The following is a 27,978-nucleotide window of genomic DNA, read 5'->3' on the forward strand; positions in this document are numbered from 1 at the left end:
GAAATGTCAGTATCGTTATAACCTAACCATGGTGGATCGGAATTCGGGCATATATTTGAATTGCCCTAAATTTGAATCCTTACATTTCTAGTTTCTAGTCTTGAGTCCTTAGGCAAACTACTTAGCCTTCCTAAGTCTCAATATTCCCACCTTTGAATTTGGTGGTAATAATAATTTTATTGAAGTTTGAGAATTAAACAAGATAATAGCAGAAAAGCAACTAACTAGTACATGATGTTACTGTCCAGGAACTGTCACTGCCAGAAGGAGTTCTTTGGCGTCCCAGAGGCTGGAACTAAAGAGAAGTACTGAAATTCAGAAGCATAATATGATACATCCTCTAACCCTTCTACTCATTTATGATTAGGGGATTTTCATTTTCTGGACCTGCCAGTAACTTATTGTATTACTTTTACCAAAAAATAATTTTTCCTGACAGCTAGAGTTAGTTTTTCAACACATGCAAAGAAAATTCACTGCTCACTCTCCAGGAATTCTAGTTCTTCTCTTACCCTACGTTCAATCAATGACAAAGTTTTCACAATTCATTTCTGAAACACTAATATCTATTTCTTCTTCATCTTCATGCTGTTGTTTGAGGTCAGCCTCATCCCTTTTTAGGGGTGTCTTTTAGATGTGTTCTTCTTATTTTATATGTATGTGTGGGTAGCAAAGAGCTTCATATGACCGAGTAACTAAGCATAGCACAGCACAGCATGTATGTATTTGGGGCTTACATTAAAAAAAGCTTGTTTCCCTGATTTTGAAACAGAAGCTTATTACTTTAAAATATGGCAAACACAGAGAAATAAATACAAAATGACCATTATCTATAATCATGTAGCAAAGACCTCCATTAAACTCATTTTTCATCTTTCTTTGAATGTATTAATATCTGCTTTGAAATTTTCTGTGTACTTCTAGATCCTGTGTCATTGAGAATCTCCTATACTGATCCATACTTCCAACTCTGAGGAAGCATCTCGGTCTCTGTCGTACCTCACATCCTTGTAGCCTGCTCGCTTTGCCTGCAATGCCATTCCCTGGTCCACAGCATCCTTTCTATCCTAGGCCAACCGCACTGTGTCTTTCTGGCTTTCTCATTAATCATGACGTCCTTGAAGTTATCTTTTTTTCTGTTTCCAGTATTTATCATGTTTGTCTGTATGTGTGTGTGTATCAAAATCTTATGAACTTATAATACTGATTAAGTTATACTGCACATCTCCAACAAAATTATTTTTGATAAGTGAGTACGAGTGCTATATTGCAATAGCATCCAGTGATTAGAATGATGTCTGATTACCAGTTACACATAATCATGCAAGAAGATATTTTGGGAGCTTAACCAGAAAGTGTTTAAATCATCTACAAAAAATTTCTAGAATTTAGAGAACCATTCAGCTAATTATGGCACTTAATCTCTTATACCAAAATTGTTTATGTGTTATTTTCTTTCCCTAGGCTCAGACTCTTATTCATTTTATGTACCTTTCACTATACTTGTACACAGTACAATTAAAAAAAAGAAAGAAAGAAAATGTCAAACTAGTGATAAAACTTCCATTACTAGATTCTTATGAAACACAGAGAAGACACTATCTATGTAAATAGTATTTGTTACTCTTTTATAAAATCAAGATAACAGATATTTTTTATTAATACCTATGATGTGTGTGGCTAATATAAAATACAATAGACAATTATGATATTCATTAATGCAGCCTTCATGAAACCTAACAGATAAAACAAGACTCCATCAGAATATATTATGGGTGCTACTGAATATGATTCATGCAAAAAGATCACCACAAAATACTTAATCCATATGTTTATTCTGTTTAAACACTTTGTATGAGTAACCAAATTTCAGAAACAAGCATTATAAATATGATTTTAAGTTTCTTCTAGGTAAATTCATAACATTTGCAATCTATTTGTAAAACTATTAACAGAGTTTATGTCATGACTAGTCTAAATGATATTTGATAACTAATGGCTAGGGGGCACAGACTGATATTTAAGATGTAAGGTTTCACCGTGGTAACTTTCATGGGTGATTTTTATATTGAGGATAACCAGATATGACATTTCTAAGAAACATTTAGATCGTGAAAGAGAAGGAATGGCCTATTCCATCAGGAATTGCATCAGTGGGAATTGAAACTTATCATAGTTTAAAATATTAAATGCACTGGGTGGGAGGAGGAGAGGACTTTGTGTGTGTGTGTGGTGGGGGGTGACTGCTGTTTTTGAGAACAGTCATACTACAAGTGTTTTTCAGTAGATCTAAAAGGAGTAATAGGTACTTACGAAAACAGTAGCTTGCTCTCATAATGACAACACAGTCTCTTCACAGTGGTCGATATGTTAGAATCAGTTTTGGGTTGCTTTAGAGTACAGCTTGCTTTTTTACAAGCTTGGCTGTTATTGTACATTTTCTCTTCTGTGTAAGGTCACTTACTTAGATTAAACTGTTTGCTGCAACACTGCTTTTCAAACTATATATGCCTGCTTTCCAAGGGTGATATTATAATGAATGTGGAACAAACAAGCTACTGCATAACTTGCATCCAGTAGACATTTAAGTACCTATAGAAGTTTAGGGTAAATGTAATCCCCACATTGTTCCAAATGCAATCCTAGGAAAACAGGTAAAACTCGCTTCCAGGGGAAAATAAACATTAAACAGAATCTGCCAAGTTAACCATGGAACAGATTTTTAAAAAATTTAGGTGCTATGAAAAATAAAGCAAAATAAAGAATTCTTAATTATAAAATGAAATACTAAATATCCTTTATTCACTCTAATAATAACTATTATTGAGGGCCTACCTTATGCCAGGCACTCTTCACTATTTGCAAAATAAAACAGAGAGCAATCAAAGTGAAAGAAGAAACATAATCAACTAGTACCAATTGCAGACTTAAATCCGACAATTATTTGCAACATGCCTTTTGGTTCTCTGGGTCTTGGAAAGAGACCCGTGTATTCTCAACTTTCATCTCCTAAACAGGTTATATTCTTTCTGGGGTTTTAAAATCTTACCTCAACAAATCTAATTCTGACAGTTTTTTAACACTGTCCAATAAATTAAACCACAGTAATGTCTCTTACGATAACAAAGGAAATCAAACTGGAGAAAACATCTCCAGTGCTGACTTCTGGCATCTAAAGATTTAATGGCAACTCCTGTCTTCTCAGAGCCTCCCACTTAGAAGAGATAATGCATGTGAAAATAGACAAAATTGTAGGCTCAGTCATATCAAAATGTGATTTATGCCAAAATAGATCTGGGAATGTCAATAATTGCAGAATACAAGACAAGGTTTGAACTCCTTAAAAAAGAAGTGAATTCAGCAATTATTTAACTTTTTTTTTTTTTTTTGTGGCCACAACAATCTTTTCTTGCGAAGCCTTAAAATTTTTATTTTTCCTTGAGCAAGCCTTGGGAATGCTATATAACTCTAGAGAGCAACACATTTCATAGTGTTTTCACCCTCCTGGCATATTTTTGGCATGATATGACTTTTGCCATTAAAAAAATTCAATTGAAGTGGCACTGACAGAATTTCAAGTAAACAAAGCATCAACAGAAAGCACAGTGCCTCTGTATGCTGAGAGCTCCAGACAGTCATCTGCAAATGGACAACTTTAATTCGATTCCTGGCACCATTGGCGTGCTGAGAATTCTCCTATCTCTTCACACCAGGGGTTTGCTCTTTTAAGCATTGCTCCCTGAAGGGAAGGAAAAACTAGAGAGAGAGGATTTCCAATGACCCTGCACAGATGAATGGATATGTCAATGGTGAATATTGGTTCAGCTTTGAACAGGGAATCCTGCAGTGGCCTCGCTTCTCCAAACCTTCTGTGCTAGTGAGTGTTGCTGAAGACTTGTGTGAGCAGGAATCTTTCAAAGATCAAGACAGAGAATAAGATAGTAAAAACACAAGCAGAAAAAAACGACACAATGCTTTTTAAAAATTAATGGTAATTTAAATGGAAAATTCAGTTCTCCAGAGACGAGAGTGTATTAACTCTTGTGTTAGGGGGGGCTTTGCATTTAAAACTTGAGCCTCTGAAAGGTAAATTCCAAAATACTAATTGCTCATCGAGTCAATCAGGAATGTGGTGTCCGTTTGATAGGTCTTGAGGAACAATTAAATATCAAATTGAACAATAAGCACTTAGAGTCCTCTTACTCCTTCCGCTGCCAGTATTATAATTAAAGCATACTCAGACACAGGCAAAAAGAAAAAAATATCAATTTCATTTTGCTTGTAATATGAGCATTTTAGTTACTAATCTTGCAACTGGGTAGATGGGAAGATTCTGCTTGAGTAACTGCAGAACACACATTTATTTTCACGTGTTTTATGGTTAGTTTTCATTCAGTTATCAATCAATCAATTATGCTGTGACATGCTGTAATTTCCTAATCATACTAATATTCATGCTTTTATCACTATCAAACCTAGAGCACATACATTTCAATGAGACAGAAGTCTAATTATTTAAATGTGCTAGAGCATATTACATCTCCAAGGCTGTTTCCTTTATGAGTTTTTCTCCCTTAAAAAAAAAAAATCTAATTTAATGGCAAAGAGAAAAGTATATTAAACAGCGTTATACCCCTCCAGTAAGCAAAACTGATTTTTTTACAGATCGCAATAAGTATAGAATTTTTACAGATCCTTGTTTAAAATTAATGTTTTTAGCTTGTTACTCAAAATAGCCAAACAGAATTTATGTCACAAAAGGAAATAATAATCATACTCAAGGTTAAAGATACAATGCATTTATTTTATTTTTCAATGCTCTTAACTTGAAAAAAAATCATAGGGACTAACTAGAAATTGCTTTATATCTTGAAAATATGATTTTGCATCATTTCTTATAACTGGCTTTGCTTTCAAAACTTTTTTCTACACTTAAAATTTTTCATGCTTAAAAAAAACATTTTTATTTAATCATTTCAATGTTATCCTTGACAGGTCCCAGGGAAAATTTTTAAATTTTCAGCAAGACTACTTCCCTGATACATATGTTGCAATCAAAAATTACAGGCTCTGCTGTGCAGATTACTTTAAAGGCAATAAGTCAGTATAGGTGGTATAGGTTACACATAGCAAACATATTCATACTCCTTTAGATATTTACAAAGAAAAAGATTCAGACTCAGTTATCACAATTAATATTTCCTGTAGTGCTGTGAAGCCAATGATCCACTCAGATCATGGATATGGCCCCTCAGATACCTTTCCCTTAAGTAAGTAAGTTTCAGTGGATCAGTATATTTTCAAGACAGTCCTGAAAGTTCCATTACTTTCTTCAGTGGGGAGTGAGCACAGATACATTGAAAACTAACAGGAAACAGTTATACCAGGAACAGCAGCAGCAGCACAAAAAATCCAAAAGACATTAGTTTTAAGTAGAAAATCAGTTACTTTTCAACCAGTAAAAGTTGTTGTTCTGAATCTCATACCTTTACATTCATTTTGTGTGTGTGCGTGACTGGAAAACCTATTTTTCTTTTAACTTCTTATTTTGTTTTGGGGTATAGCCGATCAACAAACATAATGTATGGCTAAACCCCTTCACTGTTCACCTGAAGCTACATTCATTTTTAAAATAAGAAGCTTTTGGAGAAAATTTCCACCTGTTGTAGAATCAGCATATCATTATAAAATAGTAAACTTTTCAATTACATAAAAATTAATATGCTTAATCAATAGGTATGGAAAATACTGGACTGGAAAATTTCACAAGACTGAACTACAGAACACTTTCATGGCTATGTCACAAGAATGCAAGAATTAGAAGATACAGTCTATTCCTGATCAATTTCATGAAAATCTCCACTAATAATATTTATCACTTTCTTTTTCCAGCACACGTTCTACCACCTGCCACCTCCTGCCATCATCCTTCCCATATATATGTACACACACACACACACACACATATATATACACGTGTGTGAGTATATATGTGTACTTATGTGTGTGTCTACACATATATTTCTACATTTAGATGCCAATTGTTTTTATTTATACATTTTTTTTTCCCTGCTAGGAAACATAATTGTAACAACTGACTTTAAGTATGTTTTATACTTTTTAAGCTCTTTACTTAAAAAGCAATTTAATTCATTTCTCTGGAAATGGGAGTTTCTTATGTGAAGAACATCTCCCTTCCTTCCATCCTGGAGTTCATTAGTAAATCAAGACCTGTTGACTTTGGGGGAGAAAAAAAATCCAGCTGTTTTGATTCTAATGCTAGGTCTTTGAACTATATTTAATTATACAAAAGATAAGGTTAACAAATATAAGGTAAACAAATATTTCTAAAGCAGAGAGGGAGTGTCATCTTATACTAAAGACAAAGGGCCAAGAGAAAATTCCTCAACATGTACTTGAGCAAATGTTAAATATTTAGAATAAAACTGGTAGCTATCGGTCCTGGTCCTGTGAACCTCAAGTCTCCTAAATAGTGATAAATACCAAGGATCCCCAAAGAGGCTCTTCCTCCTCCCTTAACAGACTGCTTGGCATCAAGTGCTCAGCGGGCCGGAAACCCACAGTCCGTCAGGGCGGGACAGCACAGACGGAGCCGTGTTTACTCTGTCAGAGGCAGCTGATTAGGATGACACCAACTCTTGACATTAAACCTGCTAAGCAGGGCTTTACCCAGAGGGCTTCCCGGAACTTGGAGCCCTCGCCAGTGAGGCTCACGGACGGCCGTACATGTTAATAACGGCGGCGGCACGCTGCTGCAGTTGCTGGCACAGTGCATGTGAATGAAGAGCTCTCTGGCAGTGGACTTCCCTCAAACTTGGTTTTAAAAAGTTAGGATTGCGCAGTTTAAAGCTATTTACAGAGAATATTTACAGTAATGTCATCATTCTGACTTCTGTATTTGACTGATTTCAGAATCAGGGATCCCTAAAGGAGAATCTCATAAAACAATAGAAAAATCAACAGCCCCAAACCTCCAATTTCTTATCCGGGAATCATACAGTTTGAAAGGTCTCTTAGGCCGTTAGTTCAGTCCCTTCATCTCACAGCAGAGGGGGCTGAGGCTCAGAGTTCTTGCATCTCAGGAGCAGCATAGCCAGGATTAGAACCTAGACACTTCCACCACGGTAGGGAGATTTCTTTTAGACAACCCTGGCTGCCTTACACCTTCTTAGAAAATGAAAAAGCCACATACTGGAACATAATCATAATTTTCAAGATAGTCCTCCCAGTGAGTTAGAAATCTGATGAGGAAAAGGAAAATAGGAATGGCAATGGCAGCAAATATTAAGGGTAGTATCCAAAAATATAAATTGGTTTCAGTGGATACAAATATTCTTAGAACTGTATGACTCTTGTTGGTAATGATTAAGGATGAGCTTATTAATTTTTTTTTACTAGATTAAAATCTAGTAAATAAGTGTGAGGCCCTTGTGTTTATAGAGGCTATGTTCTTTAGACCATTCAGGCTCCAAAGATTTCTGACAGAATTCATGTTTATATATTACGATGCATTTCAGTAATAAATAACACTTATCTGTCAAAACTGCATTATTAATCTGTTATGGTATAATCATACACCAACCTAATCTGATAGATTGGTTCAGTTATCATTTTAGGTGAATGAAATATTCTTTCTCTGTCACTATAGACTATTCCGGGCCAGGTCACTTGGGAATGGCTGAGTCCTGATGACCAGCAGGTAAACCACCCTTTGAGAGTTATTTTCTCAAAGTACATTTACTCTCCAGCCATTGTGGTATAGTTTCACACACTGTTAGCCTAGGATGATGCTAACGACTGGCACCCTAGTGATACAACAGAGTTAATGAGTGCTTCCCAAAAGCTTCCAGAAATACTTATAAACCCTGTGGGACAATGACAGCAATGCCAGACTTAGGAAGAAATCTCGGTAATTAGTCTCAGCTCTAATAATTAGTTGTGTTCACTTAGCACTTGATCATTTGCCTCCTCATCTACAGAGGGAGCTGGCTGAGATTACCCCTAAAGGCCTTCTTTATCTCTCAAATGTTATGCTAAGAAACTTATTTTAGGAACTGAAAAAATGGGAAAGTAGGAGAGTGTATGTATGCCTTATCTAAGACGCCTACAACCTACAGAGCACCGTGGATACTCAGATGAAGGAATACCTAATAACAGTTGATAAAGTAGGTTATATATCTGTGTTGCACTGCAAGCTCAGTCGTGTCCAATTCTTTGTGACCCCAGGACTACAATCACCAGGCTCCTCTGTCCATGGCATTTTTCAGGAAAGAATATTGGAATGGGGTTGCTATTTCCTCCTCTAAAGGATCTTCCCAACCCAGGGATTGAACCCATGTCTCAGTCTCCTGCATTGGCAGGCGGATTCTTCAAAAGTGAGCCACCTGGGAAGGTCCGGTTACATATCTACTAGAAGTCTAAGTTCTCAGAGGCAAGTACTGGATATAATTCATCTTTAGATCACCAACAGCTAACAGAGTTCTTGACCCATGGTGGGTCGGTCCTGCTTAATTGTATATCAGATGAATAAATACATCTGAACCATGTAGGATGGAAAAGTGGGATTGTATTCCATATTGATGGAATACCACATGTGAAGGCTTTGCTGGTATGAAAGGATATGGCATATGTTCAGGGAAAGAAGAGAAGTGTGCCTAGATCATGAGGAATGTGCTATAAGAATGGTAGGAAATGAGGCTGGTTTCCCATTTGGGAAGGATCCTAGCATTAGCAACCATGAACACTCTACATCTGAGCAGAATAGGAAACACATCCTCCATTTTGTATACTAGGCAGTAGCATGCCAAGGAAAATATGCAAACAAAATACAGATACACCCAGAGTGTCAGGATACGCCAAATGAAGTGGAGTTGCTGGCAGTAACACAGCAAATGGGACAGGGAGAAGAGAATTCAGTATATTTCCTGGGAAGGACTCTATACCTCTCCTAACACATTCCCACTCCCAAGCTATGCTGATACTAGGCTTAACCATGGTGAGCAGAGGGACCTTGGGATTCTTGATATTGAGCTGTTGCACCTCCTACCTTATTTTGACTTTCTCACATCCCAGCAAGTGTGGGAGCAAGTCCTTGTTGTCCAAATATTACCTTCCTAGGAAATGGCATGTGTTCTTTGGCTCCCAAGGTAAAACTGGTTATACTTACAAGAAGACTATTAACTATTTCTTAACTAGTCTCCCTTGATGAACCTATTTTAAATAATGAAGCTTGAGTAAAGGTTCTAAAAGCAGGTTAACAACTGAGAATAACTCAAACTCAGAAAGAATAGCTATAACTAACTATACAAAGAAGTAAATAATCAACAAACCAATCTATTACTACAGTACTGGTCACCATATACAGTATAATAGACTTAGAAATTGAATGTAAATTGTCAGCAACACTAAGTATTTATATTAGTATAATCATTAACACAGTCATTGTTTAATCGTTAGTTAATCTTCTAGCCAGGCTACTGCCCTTATCTTTGGTGATCCACTATAAAAAGATCTTGAGATACAAAACTCAATTATATAACCTTGACTTTGGAGAGAGAAATTGTTTTAAAATTTTTATAGGATAATTTTCTCCATTTCCTCTGTTCTTAAAAAAACTAAGAGATAATGTGAATGTAATCTTTTGGAGTAACTCCATAGTCACTTCTAGGGAAAAGCTGACCATTACTTCGAAGGGAAGTATTTGTAGTTACACTGTATTTTTCTTCATGCAAATATATTTCATTTAGAAATGTAATGGGACATTTCTGCATTTTATAATTAACTTTAGGTATTCTTTCAAAAAGGAAATGAAAATACTATACTACAGTGATGTCAGCAGTCTAAAAGTTAAGAATGGTTTTGCCTTCCAAAGATCCATTTGGTAGGTCAGTAATACTTTCTCATAGCATTTTTAAGTGCAATGGTTATAGCTGCAGGTGAGTCTACAAAATGATAAGAACCTTACAAAAAGGATTATGTCACACTAAAGGCATTGTTGGGATGCTCAACATCACTCATTATCAGAGAAATGCAAATCAAAACCTCAATGAGGTACCATCTCATGCCGATCAGAATGGCTGCTATCAAAAAGTCTACAAACAATAAATGCTGGAGAGGGTGCAGAGAAAAAGGAACCCTCTTACACTGTTGGTGGGAATGCAAACTTGGACAGCCACTATGGAGAACAGTGTGGAGATTCCTTAAAAAACTAGAAACAGAACTGCCATATGACCCAGCAATCCCACTGCTGGGCATACACACCAAGGAAACCAGAACTGAAAGAGAAACATGTACCCCAATGTTCATCACAGCACTGTTTACAATAGCCAGGACATGGAAGCAACCTAGATGTCCATCGGCAGATGAATGGATAAGAAAACTGTGGTACATATACACAATGGAATATTACTCAGCTATTAGAAAGAATACATTTGAACCAGTTCTAATGAGGTGGATGAAACTGGAGCCTATTATACAGAGCGAAGTAAGTTAGAAAGTAAAACACCAAAACAGTATATTAACGCATACATATGGAATTTAGAAAGATGGTAACGATGACCCTATATGCGAGACAGCAAAAGACACACAGATATAAAGAACAAACTGTTGGACTCTGTGGGAGAAGGCGAGGGTGGGATGATTTGAGAGAATAGCATTGAAACATGTATATTATCAAGTGTGAAACAGATCGCCAGTCCAGGTTTGATGCATGAGGCAGGGTGCTCAGGGCTGGTGCACTGGGATGACCCTGAGGGATGGGATGGGGAGGGAGGTGGGAGGAGGGTTCAGGATGAGGAACACATGTACACACATGGCTGATTTATGTCAATACGTGGCAAAAACCACCACAATATTGTAAAGTAATTAGCCTCCAATTAAAAAATAATAATAATAAAGGCATTGTTGGTGTGGAATAGGAAGTCTGAGTTAGAACTATATATGACTAAAAGACACATGGGATGGGACCCAGGACTCAATAGAAATTTGAGTCCAAGTCAGTCATTCTCCAATTTCTGTCAAGTGAGAGACAAAAGTTCCTTATACATGTAAGGTGATGATATAGTCTTCCAACTGTAAGAATAAGGCGTTGGTAAATCCAGAACACAAAATGTATTTGCATATTTAAATTGATCACTGTCACACAGCAATTTCCAGTAGAAACTAAGGATGAAAATTATTTTCACCACTTCTGTTCATAAGAATATTAAATATGTAATTTGTAATATATGTAACATATGTAAATATATATATATGACTTTTGGAAAAGTTTCTTTTTCTGGTTATTGAATTTTTACTGTTCTGTCAAATCAGGTCAATATAAGTTGAATGAATCTGCTCAAAAATCTTCAACAGTATTATGGACTAACCAACACAGAGTACTATATAAAAGAAATATCAGGAATTCCCTGGTGGCCCAATGGCTAAGATTTCACTCTCCCAATGCAGGGGGCTTGGATTCAACCCCTGATTGGGAAACTAGATCCCACATTCTATAACAAATAACTAGATAAATATAAATGAACGAATAAATAAAAGTGCTCTCTATTTTATTAAAAAAAAAAAAAACCTCTGTTCTACTGTATCTCCTTTTTGTTAACTAATACTAAATTCACTTAAATGTTGTAATGTGTATTTTAGAATCACATATCATTGTAGCCATGTTATTAAACTCTTAGAAGAGAGGCTCTAAACTATAAAATGTTTGGGAGTTTGTGCATTTCATTGAAAATATTCACTGAGATTATAGGCCAAAAAGAAATTAGGGGTTGATAACCAACATTTTGCTTTTCAAATCAACAAAGTCATACTCCTCTTAGTATGTCCAAACTTTTACAATGATAAATCTGAAGACTTTACTTCTTTTTTTTCTAACAAAAATATAGCTATAGCATGTTCCAATGAAATGACATTAAAATGAAAATAGTAAGAAAATAAACACTACTGTTCTTTAAGGATTAGCATATATATGTAACTCTGGGCCAAATAAACGTTTCATTTTAAACATAAAGTCAGCTTATGTACCACTCCATTGAAATGCAATAAATAGGGACCACCACCATCTCTGTTGACAATACATTGAACCCACATTAATTTGATTGAAAGTGGCTTGCCAACACATCTCACTTTCCCCATTTGAGAGCACTCAGATAAGAAAAACACAGTGATGTTTAGCAGATAGGCCGGGTGACACAATAGAACGCAACTCATTGAAGTGTAATTATAGTGATTACTTCAGAAAAGAGAGCAGATACACTGATGGGAAGAAGTAAACACTGCCACAATTATGGGAGCCCAGTTCCCTTTTGGTGCAGATACACGCGTCCCAGACAACACCAACCCAGCAATAAGAACACAGAAAGCTTCCAACTTAACAACAGAAAAGCACTAAAGGTTACAAAACGGCGAGAGCCAATCTGCCAAAGGAGAGGAACAAAGGCCCCCTCTGTTTTTGGTGAATTCAATATATCAAACAGATTAGTCACCTGGAGAAGTCCTCCTTCCACAATTAAAACGAAGTACAAGCATCAGGAGAGTTGGCCCCAGAGGAATGTAATCTGCAAATGCTTTTAAAAGCTGTCATTTTGACGGCTGTGAAAAAATAAACAATGGGATGTGCCTAGTGCTCTCAGGTAACTGTCCCATAAGACCGAACTGCAGAGGCAGAGGGGACCTGCCTATGACATTAATTTGGCATATATAATCTACTGGCATCAAAGCACCTAAGAATTGTGTCATAATATGACCAAAATAAAGCAAACCTCACCTCTCCCCACTCCACAAGATTAAAGATAAAAAAACAGAAAATCAGAGACTGAAAAGGGTCCTCCAGATCACCTCGTGTAACCCTTGTTTGCCAAACCCAAAGAAACAGACTCCAGCAGACTTCCAGCCTGGTCTCAGATCACACAGCAAGTGAGTGAACGAGCAAGACTAGAACCTAAGGCTCCTGACTCCGAGTTCTGTGGTTTTCCATGATAATCTGGTCATTTTTCAGTAACAAATTTCATAAAACAAGAACAGCCATTTATATAAATTTGCACTGTAAAAGCTATAGAACACTTCAAAGCATTTGAATCACCTTCTTTGTCGCCAGCTCTCTGTGAGGTACACAGAAATATTTTTATGTCAGATGCACATGTACCTATATAAGTAGACATATAAAGAGAGACAGTGGGAGAAAGACATAGAGAAAGACTAAAGGAGAGAGAACAAGTGTGGGAGACAGAAAGTAGGAGACACGAAAGAGTGAGAGAGACAGATGAGTGAGTGCAAAAGCCAGAGAGAGTGGCAGAGAGACACACAAACGAGATGCGCACACACAGGCAGGCGGGAAAGAAGAGACAGTGAGGGCTTAAGTGACTTGCCTAAAGTCACAGCACTTGTCTGGGCTGTACCTCAAATCCAGTATTGAAACCCAAATCCCCCTGCTCCTTCCATAAACCCCAAGGAAGTCCCCAAACCCTCAAAAGCAGAGGTGAATGAAAACACAATGCTTGAACTTTGTTTTGGTGGTTGCTCTTTTGATTTTGGCCTCAACCTTTACCCTACCTCTCACCTCCAGTAGGATGGTTAAATGAAATAGGTGGAATCATCTTGACAGAATCAAAGCAATAGCCATGGTCTAAATGGTTCAAAGAGGCACTTTTCTTTTTAAACCATTAGTGAAGTCCTGCCTTGGGAAATAAAATATCAAGAGAAATACATATTTTTTCCTGTCATTAGAGATTTAATGACCTCCACAACATGGAGTTCTTAACTTGGAATCCATGGATGCATCTGACAATCTGTAAACCCTGATATTGTATGCAGAAGTTAGAGCATGTGTGCATTTTCAAGTAAGAGAGTGGATCTGATTCTCAGAGGTCCTTCACTCAGAAATACTGAGCCACTGCCTTATAAGTTTGTGGAAAGAGTAAAGGCTTATGTACACTTTTCGTACATCAAAAATTACCCAAATAATCTGCACAACATAAATAATTTAGAAGACTAACAATAATCTATCTTCAGTGCTCCTATTCCTACACATTTTTGTCTTGGAGTTTAACTGCAAAATGTTTCCCATTATTGTGTAGAGCTCTACTTATGAAAATGAGGTGAAAAAGTGAATTTTAAAAGAACCATGGCTTAATAGAAAACTAAGTTCATCAGTGTTTTGGTATGATTTGGTAATAACACCAAATTGGTAGGTTTGTTTTTTGTTTTTTTTTTAAGCAAATCCTATATAAAATATAGTTCATTTGGTTCAAGTGTATTCATAATGGGCTGCTCTATTCATCAATATTAAAATAGTCTTAAAAGTAGACCAAACACAATCATCTCATAGGTTGATACATATAAAACTGCCAGTATTCTTTGCTTTCAAATTAAAGCAGCATTATAAAAAGGGCTCTCCTATACTGCTGAAGTACATCACTACCTGGGTTAGGGATGAAGGAAACAATACTGTGGTAGCTAGTTTCCAAAATGGCCTTCAAGGAACCACACTTGCCAGCTTTTTTGTGTGTGTGTAATAAAGTTTTATTAAAGTATAAAGGAGATAGAGAAAGCTTCTGACACAGGCATCAGAAAGAGGCAGAAAGAGTACCCCCCCTGCTAGTCTTCGGCTGGATGTTATATAGCCACTGCTGTTGCTGCTAAGCCGCTTCAGTCGTGTCCGACTCTGTGCGACCCCATAGACGGCAGCCCACCGGGCTCCCCCATCCCTGGGATTCTCCAGGCAAGAACACTGGAGTGGGCTGCCATTGCCTTCTCCATTGCCAGCTTTTCTTTAATTCTTCCCCACAGTGAGTTGAGTTACACTCTGATTTCCTGTCCCCAGTAGAATACAGCAAGAAGCACCAAGCTAGTTCTAGTCGTAAGATTTTACACTTTTAGGGGCCTGATCCTGAATGTAAGAAGTCTGCCACCCTGTTGAGGAGACCACATGGGGGGCCAGACCAAGAGGAAGAGGCCCTGAGGCTACGGCAGAGAGGCCCAGCTGTCCAGTGTCCCAGCCGAGTCCAGCCTCCCTGCAGCCACACCAAGACAGCAGACATCTGAATGATTGTACTGGCCATTCCAGCACATGAATGAGTCCTGCCATGACTGCAGCCCCAGCCAATAGAACTTCAAGAGTTGCCCATCTGCACCCAGTCAACCCACATAAACATGAGAAATAATAAAGCGTGTTGTAAGCTACGGAGGTTTTGAGTGATTCACTAATTGCAACAGGTAAACCAAACTGAAGCTAAAGGTAACATGGCATGAACAATGAGTTTACGAGATGAAATTCAGAAGATGATAAAGTGTAAGTAACTGGAGCTTATCCATGTTGAGCATAAAAGGAAAACACTTAATAAGTTCTAACTAATTTGCCCATCACTTATCTCATTAAACCTCATCACTACACAGACAGAGAGCTTGAGTAACGCTACTGCCTAAGGTCATGGAGCTAGAAAGCTAGAGGTTGAGCAGATTTTCTTTCATAGCCTCAATGTGCTCATTTCACTGCATCCTACAGGCTGTGAGGAGGAAGGGAGGGAAGCAAAGAGAAGACTGACGCACAGAAAGAGGCTTGACATTTAATAATTTGTGATGAAAACCTTCCTGAAGCATATCCATACTTTAAAAAATAGGAGCTATCCGCCAAAACAGGCTAAATAATGGTGGACATATTCTATTTTTAAAAGTAAGGATATGCTTCACGATGGTTTTCATCATAAATTATTAAATGTCAAGCCTTTCTGTGTGTTCCAGTCTTCTCCCTTCTTCTCTCCCTCCCTCTTTATAATGACTAAACATCATTATTACTGACATCTATACTGCAACAATGTGCTATAATGGAATATGTACTTGGAGACATATGATTCTGTATTAAAATGATCCTAAAATGCCGTGATAAATTTTAGTTCCACTTTCTGATTTTTATATATTTTCTGTTTCTCTCCTGGTGTTAAACTGTCTCTTATGGACACAGAAAGTGGACAACTAAGCTTATGTGATCTTTGTGAAAAGAGAAGATGAGAGCTTACAGGACTTTCCTATGAACAAAGTGCATATACCTTCTAACATAAAGTTTGATGTTTGGGGTAGCTGGATAAGTAAATTCTAGATGAGGAAGCTTTTAGTTAGCTGCTGAATTCCTTGCAACACTGGGACTTTGTACAGGAACTAAAGGAATAGTTTCTGCTCTAAAGAGCTCTAAGCCTTGTGGACAGCCTGGTGATTTTCAAATTGGACTCAGTGGGAACCCAGGGGTCTGCACCAACCCAACAAAAGATGCTTCACAGATGCCACAATTAAGTATTTTCTGGCAAATGCTAAAGACTTAAAGCTATCCTTTCACTGCTTTTATCCACTTTATAATTTGGGGTTCTAAGCTTGACTTGGTTTGAAAACAAAAAGTTTTACTGTTCAGATGCTTTTGAAAATCAATGATTTGGGAGATGTACTGTGGTTAAAGAGGGGTGACAGAGTTGTGGAGTTGCCTGGCAAGGGATCTGAAACGTTTTTGCCAATTTTTACATTCTATATTCATTTAGAAATGTAATGTTTTAAAAAATGAGAGCTAACCTTTACTAGAGAAAGTTTACATTTACTCTGCTGGTGGCCACTGTGTGACTGGAACAGCTACAATACTGGCAGCACCACTAAGCTCAATTTATTCTATTTAGGAGATAAAAGACTTTTGATAGCAAGTCATGACATCATAGACAAACATACTTATGATATACAACACCAGACCATGTTATTTTTAGTGTAAAGACATTCAGCAGGTTAGGGTTGTCCAAGAAGTTTCTAAAATGCCAATTTTAAAGGACTTAATTCAAGCAAAACTTATACCTAGTTGCAGTTGCTTCTTTCAAAGTGAAGTTAGGGTATTCACTGATCAAAGTGTGTACAGCTATCCATTAAGGACATCCACAATTACTATTGTCATACTTCCAGTTAGGCAGTTCAAATTGCTTAAAACTTTGGTAATGACCACTTGACTATATTTGAATGAAGGTCATTTGCTCCTCCATTCACAGCTCATATAGCACCTTTTGTACACATATCTCTGGGTCCTTTACAAAGAACACTAATCAAGATACAAAATAACATTGTAGCAAATAATCTTGTCACAAATTCCATTACACAGTAAAAGCTAAATAAAAAATAACAGCTTTTCTGCCTATATTTAGAAATTTATATCACTTAGTGTCAGGCAATTCAGAGAAAAGAATTCCACAAAAGAGAAGAAGGTGACAGGAAAAGATCCATTAACTAACATACAGACTCACACACACAATTTCACCAATAAAAATGTTAAGAATGAGCCTAGAAAATTAATAACTAGGGATAGGGTTTTCTACATTTTTAACATATTTTACCAAAACATTAGATAAACTGGTAAATTGTCTATTCTGAAATTACTCTGAGCAAGTATACTCACCCAAATTTAGGCAATAATATAAAATATCTATTTAAACATTAAACAGTTAAACTTCTTGCTTAGATTAGTTAGCAGATGTTCTGGTAAAGAAGTTTATGTACTTTGGCTTGTTTAAGAAGAAAAATATGAATTATTCCCACACCCATCTCGTAGACCTCACAAACACTCTTTGAACTTCCATAACCTTATCATCCATAATTTCTCAATTTTTTTTATATTTGCTGAGTAATTTTCACTGGTTCCCAGACAAACTCAATTCTAAGTGTCTTTGTTGTTCTACAAATTAAGAAAACTAGATGTTGGAGGAAATGAGCGATTTTAACAAAACACATACTCAGCAGTGCATGTAGGAATTGACCAATTACTATGGCACAATGAATACTAATTGACTGTGCCTTAGACCTAAATAATTTGACCACTTCTCTTTTCTTTTTGCTAAGACTTACTCCTTTTATTGTCTCGCATATGTAACTCATATATATTAATTTGAAAGGAGTTATTAAAAAACAGTACTGAGTTCATTGTAAGCTTAATAAATATTGGAAATATGTGTATATATATATAAATGACCTTGAAGAACTCATAAAGACCTACATTCACTCAAACTGCACATCTTTCTACATGCCCTCTCAAATATATACACAGCCACTTTGCTTTAAGCATGTGTGTCTTGTGCTAACATACTTTCTTTTGAAAACCTTGAGGTGATGACCACTAAATAGAAAAGGGTAGATTTGTGTGTTTATTCACTCTCACTCTTTTATTCATTCAACACTTAAAGTTTGTCTAATACATTCAGTATGGTATAACAGTAATTAAGAGACAAGGTCTGGAGCAAGATTTCCAGAGACTGAATTTTAACTCTACTACTTACTGGCAGCATAGTCCACTAATCTGGGCCTAGTTTTCTCATCTGTAAAGTAGCACCTACTTCAAAAGATTGATGTGAAGATTAAACAAACTAATACATGTAACATGCGCAGACAACTTCTAGTGCGGAATAAGCACTCAATAAATATGAATTATTTCTGTCATACCTCAGGCCCTATGTCAGCACTGGGAGTTGCAATGGTAAACAAAAATAGGCACAATCTTCAGCCATTAAGTCTAGTTCTAGAGCTTTTGCATTTCCTTCTATTAAAATATATAAAGTTGTTACCAGAGACTGAACAGATTTTGATAACAGGGAAAACTTTAAAAAAAAAACAAAAAAACAAATTAAAAGTAAAAAAAGAAAAGTATTTTGGCTACAAAATTGAAGGTGACACTTAGCTTTATTTAAACTTCATATATCTCTGCTGCTTTTATGGATAAAGCTATGACAATAACATTATCAACTTTTCTAGAACCAAATTATGGTTTCAGTTTATTTTGGATTTATTATCTTAAGGCATTAGTATTAATTTTTAAAAATATCATTACTAATGTTTTATATCAGAGAGTAATTTAAGTATGAAATTTTAAAATATTTATGTGGTTTCAGTCTATTTACAGCAATTCCTCCCCCTCACCAATGAATCCCTAAAATGGAAATTAGTGCGAAATGCAAAATAGATTTTGTGCAACAGATATTTTCAGTAGTTTTTACTTTTTATTACTATTTATTTTACAAAGATTTTTACAGATACTTTTTCTTTTTCCTTAGTTCTAAAAGTAACAGAAAGACAGAAGGATGTGTTTACAATCTATGTTTAATACTATCTAAACAATCTATGGCTGTGGACTTAAGTTATAGAGATATCTTGATAAACTGAAGCCAAGACCTAATATGAATATAAGAAGAATCTGAAGCTTTGGTATCCATATGTCTCATTCTGAAGAGGTGAAAGTCTTGACCTATGAATAATCTTGAAGATTGGAAGAAAGGTGGATAAAAAAGGAGCTTTCCCATAAATTTCATTAACTCTTTTATTTCATTTCTTATCATTGATTTCATTCGATTTCTAGAACTATCATAGAGACTGTATTACTGATTCCCAAGAATACTGGAGTGGGTAGCCTATCTCTTCTCCAGCGGATCTTCCCAACCCAGGAATCAAAACAGGTTCTCCTGCATTGCAGGCGGATTCTTACCAACTGAGCTATCAGGAAAGCCTGCATCACACAGGATGTTGTGTAATATTTAATACACTTTATACTCATCTGTATGAAAGGAGAGCATCCTGGAATGATGAAAAGTATCTATTAAACTGTAACTGTTTATAGACAAAAACCTCATGTTATTTGATTTTAATTTTGGCACAGTACTTAGCGCCAATCAGGTTAAGAAAAGATAGGTTATTAATGAAGATGGTGACATACTAATCAGGTATTCACATCCTCTAGAGAGCTAATGCTGAGTGCTAAGTAATTATTTCTTTTGGGTGGTTGGGACTTTGACCCACTTTCTAGCTTACTAGCAAGAATTATGATAAAACTCATTGTTGTATTTAACTTTTAAGCATCAAGTGTATCAGCATCGAATGGATTAGAATTGCCCTGTAAAGAGGAAGGGGAAAGGCTGAAGAACAAATCTACATTATGTGCTAGTCTCTAGGCCTAGTTATTTTTCACAGGCCCTCACAGTTAATCAATGGGAAGAAAAAAGAAAGAAGGGGTTATTTTATTAATTCACAAGGGAAAAGATTTCTAGCAGGAGACTGATAACTGAAGAGGGCTTTCCAGCCTAGGATGAGAAGTCAGGCGAGGGGCTTCTAATGTGTTTGTCAGCTCTGTTATCATGCGACGCTATGCTAAAACATACCCTGTGTTAAAACAATGTACATGTTTGCTTGCACGCACGCACACACACACACACACACACACACACACACACACAGAGCTCTATATTTGCAAAGATAACTCCTTTTCTAAACACTCCAGGCAGCAGAGACATATGGGGTCCTACTAAGATTCTAGAGGGATTCCCCGGTGGCTTGGACAGTAAAGAATCTGCCTGCAGTGCAGAAGACCTGGGTGAGGTACTTACAGAATAAATGACTTAAGCTAGGTAAGCTTTCATTGCTTCTTCAGTAGCTTTTTATAAAAATCCTTTCAACAATGTCAAGTTAGATTAAGAATATTTTTAAATCAAATGACTCAGATTTGGAATAAGTAGCTTTTCTTTTGCAAACAATCAGATACCTAACTAGTGTGAGCAACAAAATACATCTCCCCAAGATTATTCATGTATAAAATAAATACATCTGTAAGATTATTAATGAATGAATATTACCCACTGGTTGTTGACTCTCTTTTAGGGATACCAAGAGATAATTTGGGAGCTGAATAAATTTTTTTCTTGATGTTGATGATTGATCTATCACCTTATACTCTTTATTGGATATCAAGGGTTCTAAACATCCAGAAGCTTTAAGACAAGCACTGACACATCATCCTAAAACAGAACTTAATTAGAAATGAAATGTATAAGGTTATAATGAAACAATAAGAAAAATAGGAAGGTATCTCATAAAAGCATAAAACTTGAAAGCTAAACTTATGCTTAGGACTAATCCAGCCCCTAGGTGTAGCCAACAAGTCAGGCCCCACTCCTAGAGGGGTTCATCAAGCCAAATTTCTGCAGTGTGCTAAACTTGAGAAGGCTAGATTGCCTCCACCTACCAAATCAGAAAAACTGGGACACTGGATGTGGCATGAGAGTCTGGGTTAGAAGAGTCAGAAGCCAAGCTATTAAATGATTAAAATTGCCTCTAACAGGCATTATTTTCCACTGTTTCATCAATAAGGAAGCAGGCACTTCTGTACTATTTCACAGGATGGGAATGCTTTCTGGAGTTAGATTGTTCAAGAGCTGCTTTTTAAAATAGCAATACTCTTATCATAGTAAAACTTGCCTGCTGAGTCAAAAGGAAAGTTGGCCTCATCTACCTTTAGAGCCCAGGAAGAATTTAAATTGTAAAGTTGCCTGGCATGATTCCAACTGTTGGCCACCACAGACACTTTTAAATATCCACTCTTTTATTGATCTGAAGATATATGTATAAGCAGGTATACACTGAAAATGGAAAACAGAAAGAAGGCCATCTTTAAAAGCTAAATTGACTGAAAGCAAACAATAAGAAACCTGTACTTATCTTTTGTTCATCCAAAGAATCCAGCTCTACAGACAGACTCCATTCTAGGAGAAAAATAAATTACAAATAGTGCCAAGACATATATTATTCCTTATGATGATGAAGGGAGGAAAAGTTCCAAAACAGAAATCATATTTCCAATAAGGATATTAAATCTAATGCTGTTTTGATGTCAGGTCCACCCTTACCTAATCCCCACTGATTTTATTCAACTAAATTTGAAGCCACCCTAGAACTTTGTTTTAGGAAGCCTCCTCACTCTCAACAAATTTAATTAGCAGGGATGATAAAACAGCTTCTGTAATGGAAAAGGACTAATCTAGAAACATAAACACTGATAAATTCTAATGGAACATTTTGGCATAAAATGTGCCAGAAGAGGTAGAGCCTTGCAAAATTTGACATTTGTCAAAGATCAGGATGTCAGACAGATGAGTGTACGTCTGCATGTGTGGGTCTGTGTGTGTGTGTGTGTGTGTGTGTGTATCTGTGTGTGGGTGGATGCATGTTGTGTTAAGATGGAGTTCACTCAAAGTTGATTGAATGAGGCTGAAAATTCAGGAGGGATTCTATAACACAAAAGAGAAGGCTAATGTAATAAAGGGAAACCTGTATGTAACCAGCAGTAAGTTCTTTCGCTTGGCCAAACTCTGATGGTAAGAGAGGTAGAATCTGTTATTACACATTTTTAGTATGTCATGCCAAATAGTGTAAAAAACAGACTTAGCCATACTTTGATGAAAAGATTTCAGAAATATGTAATAGAAGTTACAGTGTACAATGTATTCAATTTTGAGATTCTGGAACTTTTATATATATATGGTAATTTTGTGTTTGGAAGCTTAAGAATGCAGTGAAACCTGTAGTTACAGGTTACTGTCCCAGATTTAGTATAAACTGAAAAGCTAGGAATAACCACATCATCCGCCTATTCCAGGCAGTCCCTGAGAGTAGTGGGAGCTACTAAAGGGAAAGGGGGAAAAGGGGACTAGAAAGCAGTCACCATCAGACCTTTTTTGTTGTTTTAATTTTTAAAAAATCCTGGTATTTTCTTTCTTGGGGTAACCTGTCCTTGGAGCAATAGGTACTATTGGGTAGTTTTAGGGAGTCCATTGTGTGTGGCAGGTAACTGGTTCCTTAAAAAGTAGAGGAACACCCGAGGCATCTCGCAGGGGCATTTGTGGGATGTTCATCTGTGCACAAGGGCCTGAGGGCCAGGACCCAGGCTGTGGCGGTCCCAGGGCCTGCCAAGGGCACATTGAGGAGTGGGTGCACATAAGCAGCCTGTCTTGGGAAGCATGACCAGCTGCCCTTACTTGTCCTTGCACGCCGTCAGAGAGAAGAACAAAGCAGCTCTTACTAGGTGCATCGGTTCTTTCATGCCTAAATTACATGACGCTGAGTGTTTCTGAACTTTCATCCAATGTTCAAGAAACTCTTTATACTATCCACTCCTTACACCCAATATATGGTTTCATAGCCAGAAAAGAGTCAAAACAACCATGTCATCTGTGTGCACACATGAGTCTTTCCCTGTATCCAACTCTTTAAGCGGACCATAAATATACTCTCTGTCCACTAAAAAATAATTAGAAATTCTATGGTAATTATGCAAAAAAAAATCTAAATAAGGAATGATAAGTTCAACACATTTGTTCAAAACCCCAAATTACTTTTTGGAAACAAAATGAGAAGCAAGATGAAAATCAAAACAGAATAAAGGAAAAGAAATATTTTGAGGAAATGACTCCAGAAGAAATTTGGAATGTACACTGCTCTAGTGTCATAGCTACCATTGGCTCAATAATTTGAGAGGAACTAGGGTTATTAATGGAGAAGGCAATGGCACCCCACTCCAGTACTCTTGCCTGGAAAATCCCATGGACGGAGGAGCCTGGTGGGCTGCAATCCATGGGGTCGCAAAGAGTCGGACACAACTGAGCGACTTCACTTTCATTTTTCAATTTTATGCATGGGAGAAAGAAATGGCAAAACCCACTGAAATGTTGTAAAGTGATTGGCCTCCAACTAATAAAATAATATTTAAAAAAAAAAAAATAAAATGGATAACCAACAAGAAAAAAAAAAAAAAAAAAAAAGAAATGGCAACCCACTCCAGCGTTCTTGCCTGGAGAATCCCAGGGATGGGGTCGCAAAGAGTCGGACACGACTGAAGTGACTTAGCAGTAGCAGTAGCAGCAGGGTTATTAATGGAGAATCCCAGGTACGGGGGAGCCTGGGGGGCTGCCGTCTATGCGGTCGCACAGAGTCGGACATGACTGAAGCAACTTAGCAGCAGCAGCAGGGTTATTAAACCCAATAGCCAACCTAAATTACTAGGAAATCCTATTCTCAGATATACCCAAAGCAGGAATTCCTTAGTGGTCCAGTGGTTAAGACGTCAAGCTTCCAATCAAGGGGACATGGGTTCAATCCCTGGTCAGGGAACAAAGATCCCACATGCCATGCAGTGCAGCCAAAAAGGAAAAAAAAAAAAAAAATTAAGTTGTTAAAAAAAACTACCCAAAACATTCTTTAAATGCATTTCCACATGCAAAATCGAATTAGATATACCTCTGAACTAGAAGATGTGATCCAGAAACTCTTCTGGATAAAGCCCTCAAGAAGCACAGGAATAAATCTTGGCTATCCTCAGATATTAAATGAAATTCTAAATCTAACCTAATGAAAACCCACTTCTTGAACTAACCCTGAAACAGCATCTCAGGTGGCCTGAAATATTTTAGTCACTTTATGAAGGGAGATAAACAAATGGGCTTCAAGAAAGTGAAAAGAACAGGCTCTTTTATAAGCATTTCTTACAATGGTAATTAGATTGTTATTATTTGTTAGGTAAAAACTCACATGAAACTTTTTTTTCCTTCTCCTAAATTTGCAGAGATTGTCACTGAAATACCTGGTATGCCTGGTATGTCTAACAACTGCTCACAGTAATAAAACCTAATTTCAGTCCTGTTATCCAAACACCAAGATGAAAAATAAGCTTCAACTCATAAATGCAATTGCTGATGTATTAATGAGCAAGAAAATTACCAAATAAAGAAGGCTGAATATTGTAAAATATTTGAAAAAAAAAAAAGGGATTAAGGCGAAAATAACTTGTCATGCCTTTGATCTTATTGTATAAAAAGAGTCAACTCTCTCTTGGGAGATTTATCAGTTTTCTCAAGGTCTCTGGGTAGCCTAAGTGGTTGTGTAGTGCTATATTATTCCAAACTTTCATAGCAGCATAATGCAATTTAGGCATGAAAGAACCGGTGCACCCAGTAAGAGTTGCTTCATTCCCTTCTCACTGATGGTATCTAATAGGTGGAGAAATATACCAAATTGTCACAGCATATATTTCAATGAGAAAAATCACTACCACATAGAAATATTTATGGAAGTGCTGACAACATATCAATTAAAAATGCCTGCAAGATACAAAGAGAGAATATTGTATCCTTTACAAATTGGGAAAGAGTTAAGTCAAAGACTTGATCTCATCCAGCCTCTTACAACACAGCAAATAATTTCACCTTTGATGGACAAGTTAGACCTGACTGAGATTTTGCTAATAGCTGGAGTGGAAAAGAGCAACAATCAGAACTGTGTTATATAGTGTGTAACCATCTATGTAAACTGGGAAAGTGGAGGGTGATATATATACATGACCATTTGTACATTCAAGGAATCTTGGACCTAGGACAGTACTGGGAAAGTGTGTACCCCTTGAGGTGGGATACCCCAGGGCAGGGAAGGATTAGACTTAACTTTTACTGTATACAGCTTTGTGTTGTTTGAACTTCTTATTTTTCTTCTTTTTAAACCACGAGTGAAGAAGTGAAGTGAAGTCACTCAGTCATGTCTGACTCTTTGCGACCCCATGGACTATAGCCTACCAGGCTCCTCTGTCCACGGGATTTTCCAGGTAAGGGTACTGGAGTGGGGTGCCATTGCCTTCTCCAGAGGATCTTCCCGACCCAGGGATCGAACCTGGGTCTCCCGCATGTTAGGCAGACGCTTTACCATCTGAGCCACCAGGGAAGTCAAACCATAAGTATGTATTAAGAAAAAAAAACCTTTTTAAGATGGCTGGAGGACAGATGAAGACTAAGCATGTTATCATAGAATAAGCTAACAAGCTGCTGAAGAACTATTCTGAATTTCAAATGTCAGTAAACAAAAGATAGTTTACTCTTCAGCCTCCAGACAAGTGACTTAGGAGTCAAAGCAAAGACAGTTTAATGGCTAAACATGACTTGATAAACCCCAGTACTGCCATTTGTTAGTTGTCTGTCTATGGGCAATTAGCATTTATGTCCTCATCTGTAATTACACGCATGTGCATGTGGGTCTGTGTGTGGTAGGGGCAGGCTGGGTGTAACTAGGACTGACTACCTGGGATTGCAGGAAGTGGGTCTTATTAATTAAAGCGATGGATCCCTTGTGATCTGTATTAAGGGGACTTAAACTCTGCTCAGATTTTGAGCAAGTTTTCCTCCCCATTTAAAAAAAGTAGCAAAGACAATGAGAAGTGAAGATCTCTCTATTACAGTATTTCCTTCCTTCACAGTCTTTCCTTCAATGGGTTTTCAAAACTGCTTCATCTATGATACTCTTCTGCTAGAGAGATGCAGGATAATTTTGGATATTTTCATGGGCCCATATTTCTGGGAAGTTATCAGAAATGTGTATTGTTTATTAAACCCCTACATTTTATGGTTCACTTAAAATTTCACTACACAAAACCCCAGTCAGCCAGCCATTAGCATTTATTGCTCATAGGTGTCCTTCCAATGCAGTCTAAATTTCTACCAATTTTTATCTATATGAGCAGCCAGTAGTAAAATATCATTCCTTTTCCTATTTCCTATGCTTAAACCAGCTCTAAATCTATCTGGAAGCCAAATACATTCAACTCAAATTTACTAAATTAGTGCTAACCCAGCAAAATTCTACTCAACCCATCTTTAATTTTTAGGAAAGTTTAACTGCTACCCCAGGTTTAACAATTGAAGCTATGTGAGCCAATAGTAAGACCCCAAAGATCAAACAGGCAACACATCTCTTTTTGAATGAGTTTGCTGTTTTGTGGTTAATTCTGCAAAACAATCACATGAGCTTTTAACGTTGCATCATATCAGTATGCCTGACAGTGGATGTTTACACAAAGGTACCCTGGAAGTAAAACTGAAAACAACTCCCACTTCTAAACTGACTGCCTCTTATGTAGGAGCTGTTTCCCCATTGGGCTGGCAAAATGAACAGGAGTTTTATACAGTAATTCAGAAGATAATTGATTATTTGCCAGTGGTCCGTTTTGAGTTGCCACTTATTATTATTATTTTTTTTTTATCCACTCCAGGGACACACTTTCAATTTCACAGTCTTTTGCACATTGTGGACAGTCGTGTTTAATTTCTTTAAGGAAAGCACACTCTCTTTCTATTATAGTTAGACTAGTTGCTCTCCAAAGAGCAGGCAGGGAACTTTCTATCCGAGGGGAAAATGTCTCTGCTCCCATTTGCGCGTTCCCTCCATCCATGGTGCTGTGGTTTACAAGCTGGGAAGGGAATTAAGAAAGAGCCTTTCTTCCTGTCAGAAAAGACATTTTGTGGTTCACATTCTTAGATGTTCCGGCTGAGGGATGGTAAACATTCCTGAAGGTATCGTTCTTTAATTGTTTATGGATTACTTCTCTTTATTTTACTGTGAAAATAAAGAGTTTCTAGCAGAGTTAAAGAAAATCTTGTCAGGAAGCAGTTGTTTTCCTCCTACAGACTAACATTCCTGCAGGCAATGCAGCAAATTAACCAATATAAGTGTTTCCTTCAAAACACAGAAATCTTTTATCTATTTAGGAACAGATCACACAATATAACATGCTGAACTATTTCTATTAAGCCCAAAGATGACAAAAAATTGAAAAGAATAAATCCATTATAAAGAATTCATATCTGCTGCTTTGTGGGCAATCCATAATACACCGTATTGTGCAAACTATAGGAAATGATGACCTAACAATACAGAATGTAGAGAGGGCTTTTGACAACAGAAAAGCATGAGAGAGTATCATTTAATGGAGAGTGAAAAAAAAAATGATCCTGGATTCTTTTTCCCCCTTTATTTGTTGTATCACTTTGTAAAAACTCTCTATGCCCTGCTCTCTTCATCAGAAAAATGAGACCTATGGTTTTATTTTTACAAAGTGCTTTAGGATTTAGGAGAACCCGGAATGCATTATACGATGAGAGCCACCATGGTGCATGCCATGTGACTGCAGCAGAAAAGGATCCAGGGACCAAAAGCAAAACATGAATCAGCAATGAACACTCATTTTATTTGTTTAAAACCCCAGGATGTGCAAATATATGTCAGAACTGAAGTTGACCCTCTTCCCTTATAATCACACATCGCTACATCTGGGTCTGGTTTTGAAACTTGAGTGCAGTAGAAAGAATGTGA

At 36.9% G+C, this 27,978-nt stretch overlaps 1 protein-coding gene and 1 non-coding gene across 3 annotated transcripts in view; both read right to left on the minus strand.

Annotated features, from left to right (window-relative positions):
* FIGN (fidgetin, microtubule severing factor) overlaps window positions 1-27,978 on the minus strand; it is a 131,650-nt gene that overhangs the window by 29,007 nt on the left and 74,665 nt on the right. The window lies entirely within an intron of this gene.
* Window positions 25,486-25,557, minus strand: TRNAV-AAC (transfer RNA valine (anticodon AAC)). Its single transcript has one exon. It is a non-coding gene; the product is annotated as a tRNA-Val (tRNA).

This window comes from Muntiacus reevesi, chromosome 3 (genome assembly GCF_963930625.1).
Source record: "Muntiacus reevesi chromosome 3, mMunRee1.1, whole genome shotgun sequence".
Classification (NCBI taxonomy): domain Eukaryota; kingdom Metazoa; phylum Chordata; class Mammalia; order Artiodactyla; family Cervidae; genus Muntiacus; species Muntiacus reevesi.